Raw genomic sequence first — 3892 nt, 5'->3', positions numbered from 1 at the left:
CACAATATATATACTGGTCCAAGTCAAGCAAGAAAAACACTAACTAATTAACAAACTTAGAACCGATTCACTAACAGACTAATTACAGTACACGTGTATAAGGGAAGGGTCTAACTAACTAATCACATAACATGTGTAATACACGTGTTAGTTAACAAAGACTCTCTTCAGTTAAAGTTGGACAAGAGAAAGAAAACAACAATGAAAATTAATAACATTTTAAGACCTGAAATATGCTTTATTACTTATGTTGTTCATTTGCACTTATCCAGTCATCCTGAAAAGTACTTCCGACTTTTATCCTTGTAAACAAAAACCGCCCAAACCACAAACAAAAGTGACATCCACATGAAGTAATTTAAAACTTACTATAATACCATTAAACATGTGAATCAACAGATATTTTGACTTAATGTTGCGCTCCTATTTAACTCAAATCTCAATTATTCGCTGCTAGTTGGTGGTCGAAAATCAGATGGTTTATAACAAAAAAAAATTGACATAATTGTTAATTTCCTATTAGTTGTTTTAAAATCAGACAAACTAGTTTAGCTGCCTATTAATTAACAAAGAAATATGTAGTGCATTTACACGTAGCTTAAACATGCCACCATCATGTTGACGTCGATTAACCCATAATTAAACATGTGTCTAATTGAGCACCCTTTCAAATAAGCAGATAAAACAACATTGAATCTTAGTAGAAAATATATTTTCATGTCCTCAAACAAACTAAAAATCCTTTTTGTTTGCGATCATACCTTATCATCAACTTGGCGTAATTATTGGTGTAGAAACATGTGGGTCACTATATGTCTATATACAACTTTGACATTCTCACTAAATTCATTGTATAAACATTGTATAATCAGTAAATTACTTATTGCCTTCCATAATCAAAGATTATATAAGCAGCAAACCTATAGCTTCTTAGAGCTAAAAATGATTGATCTAATTCTTGGACATGTAATTTGATTTGAAGTACATCATAATCTTAATCCATTAAAACTTAAGGTCTAGTATAGTCTTAGTTGTTGTTGCGAATTCGGCAAGTGCACCGGACGTAAAAATAATAAAAGTGTACTGAGTACGAGATCGTGAATTTAACGGTTATAATTTGTACTGAGTACTGATGTCAAACTAAAAAGTGTGACACCAAATCTTAACCGCTGATTTCATTAATTTAACGGTTATAATTTATTTGGTCACATTTATTAATTCAATATTAATTCTGAATAATTTATAACCGTTAGATTGACAAAAGTCCACGGTTAAGATTTGATGTCAAACTTTTTAGTTTGACGCCAATACGGATAAGATCTTTTGACACTGGTATCAAACTAAAAAGTTCGACACCAAATTCAAATTGTTGATTTCCGTTAATCGACGGTTATAATTTATTGGGTCAAACTTATTAATTAATTAGTAATTCGTAACAAATTATAACTATTGATTGGCGGAATATTATAAATATATTGAGTTTAACTTATTATATATTATAAATATATAACTTTTCTTTTATATATATATATATATATTTATATATATATATATGGGGTGTTTGACGTGTATGGAGTTTTTTTTATTTAAATTTATGAATTTGGTATTTGATTTTGAGATATTAGTCTTTGGGGTCTTTAAGTTTCGGAGGGGGATCCCCACGGCTCTAGATGACGCACGCCTACTCCTGCGACACTCATTTAACGTTTTCTGTTTTGTTTTTTTTCTGGAGAGAGAGCCGCCTAGACCCCCCAGCGGCAGTAATTGATTTTTTGAACGGTCCTCTTTCCTCATTATCCCAACGGTAATTGATTTAACAGTTTATGTCTTCCCTTGCACTTTACTACGAATTATTAATGTTGTTAACAATCATGGGTTCTATGCCAGAGTTAGTACTATTTGTTTTTTTAATTTTTGATAGAATATATTAATTATTTTTAACAGTTGAAAAGAAATTTGTTCATTTAGATACGATAGGTGCACAGCTGAAAAGGAACCCCTGTGTGTGCTGCAAAACATGCAAAGCCGAAATGGTATATTGTTAGTATTACATTTTAACTTTTTCGCTTAGTTTGCACATTACTATCATAGGCATGGTCCAGATTTATAAATATTAACTTTTAAGACAAGATTTTTGGGGTGAGAGCTTTCATAGTCCCTGTTAAAAAGACATTATAATATCACTTTTTTTTAATAGCTTTATAACTTCAATAAAAAACTTCCCTTTTAAAAACACAATGCTACAAGACCAAACTTAACTGGAAAGCCTTTTAAACTTCTCTGTAAGAGGGGAGCACTTAGCATCATTGCAACCTAACAAATAAAAAAACATTGTCTCCAAGTTATAAAACATTGTCTCCAAGCTGTAGGAGGGGAAGGAATATGAGGAACTCTCCAGTATGAATCCAGAACACGTCCCAAGTAGTGAATGTTCCATTTCCTCTTCACTTGATCGTAAAATAGGAGAATCAGAATCCCCAAGCTTATCACTGTCAGCCTGCACAACCATATATAATTCATGATTTTTTTTTTTACAAAACTTACTTGAATAAATAAGCATGGAGAGACAAAAATTTAGATGCAAATAACCATAAGATACATCACCAACGATAACGGTGCTGCAAGGAAACATCATCTTCTTCATCTTCTTCATTGTGATCTAAACAAAGAATTTATCAAATCTTCAGCATCCAATTAACTTCCATAAAGACATTATTTGTAGAACAAAAAGCTCTTCCTTTAAAAGTTCGAACATATAACTTTTATGCATTCAACCGACTGGTTACCATCCAAATCTTCAATTGCATGTCCACCCTCATCATTTAAGTTACTAATTTCAACCTACAATCAACATCAAACATCAGATGTTAAATTGCTTCTAACAAAAAAACTAGCTAAATCAAATGCTTAACCAATTGAAAGAGAAAAAATTCATTTTAATATAACCACAAAAAAAATTATGTCAAATGACTTACATGTTTCTTCTTCTTCTTTTTTAAATCTGAAAATGAACTTTCAGCCACATCAGAGACTGGAATATAACAGCTAAATGAACATGACTTCATTTTTTAGTAGATATGTATGGAAATAACTGTAGTGCACTAAACCTAACAAATAACTGAGACAGATTTTGCTTATCACATCTGTGAAAGATAACACTAAACCCATTGATCCATAAATTGTAGTCAAAGAGAATGAGTTACCTGCTACGTTTGTCTAAGAAATTAGAGGTTCATTCCATAATCAGAGACACCATTGATAAGGTTCTTGTCCTCCGATTTGGTCGCGCCTCTGCCCCTAGCTGTCTCCAGCTCCACGAAATTGTAGATTGGAAAGAAGAAAACAGAGATTAGCTCCCTGTCTGCCTCCAATTTCATTCGAACAAATCAGTTTTCATTTTTTTTATTTTTCATTCGGAGAAGTAAACAGGATTCATAGATTGGGGTTAAAAAAATTGATAAATTAGTGTCGATGGGGGGTGAGGGCGGCACTTGTTTAAAATGAAAATATATTGAGTGCCGATGCGGAGAATCCGCGATACTGAGTTAGCAGAGAGAAACAAAAAAATACAATTACAAGAGTGCCGCATGGGTGAGGGGGCGTCATTTAGATACGCTGGCCCCATCTCCCGGCACTTGAAGACCCCAACTCGTAATTTCAACCATTCAGATACTGAATTGGTAAATTTAAACGAAAAAAGTCCCAATGTGGTCAAAGAGCCTATATATATGATATGGATAATTACATAGGCCCATAAGGTCCAAGCCCAGAAAAAGGGCCCAAGAAGCGCAATAGCCTCATAACGCAAGATGCATTAGCCAGGCATCACGCAGACAGGCATTGCGCAGATTATGCCGCCTTATGTAACTTAAAGGCTAAGGAAAGACTCTGC

At 33.2% G+C, this 3892-nt stretch overlaps 1 long non-coding RNA gene across 2 annotated transcripts; it reads right to left on the bottom strand.

Annotated features, from left to right (window-relative positions):
• Window positions 1–2224: 2224 nt before the first annotated feature.
• On the bottom strand, window positions 2225–3321 carry LOC133296036 (uncharacterized). Of its 2 annotated transcripts, none has more exons than XR_009749432.1 (5): window positions 3204–3321; window positions 2976–3001; window positions 2787–2841; window positions 2605–2659; window positions 2225–2497 (listed from the first exon to the last, which is right to left on the bottom strand). It is a non-coding gene; the product is annotated as an uncharacterized LOC133296036 (long non-coding RNA). The 2 variants fall into 2 exon arrangements; XR_009749433.1 differs by having other exon boundaries at window positions 2976–3031; window positions 3204–3297.
• Between the last annotated feature and the right edge of the window lie 571 nt (window positions 3322–3892).

The sequence above is a fragment of the Gastrolobium bilobum genome, unplaced genomic scaffold, assembly GCF_033153095.1.
Source record: "Gastrolobium bilobum isolate Gb01-03AN ecotype WA unplaced genomic scaffold, APGP_CSIRO_Gbil_v1 utg81398, whole genome shotgun sequence".
Taxonomy (NCBI): Eukaryota; Viridiplantae; Streptophyta; class Magnoliopsida; order Fabales; family Fabaceae; genus Gastrolobium; species Gastrolobium bilobum.
This window is presented reverse-complemented; position numbering and strand designations above follow the sequence as displayed.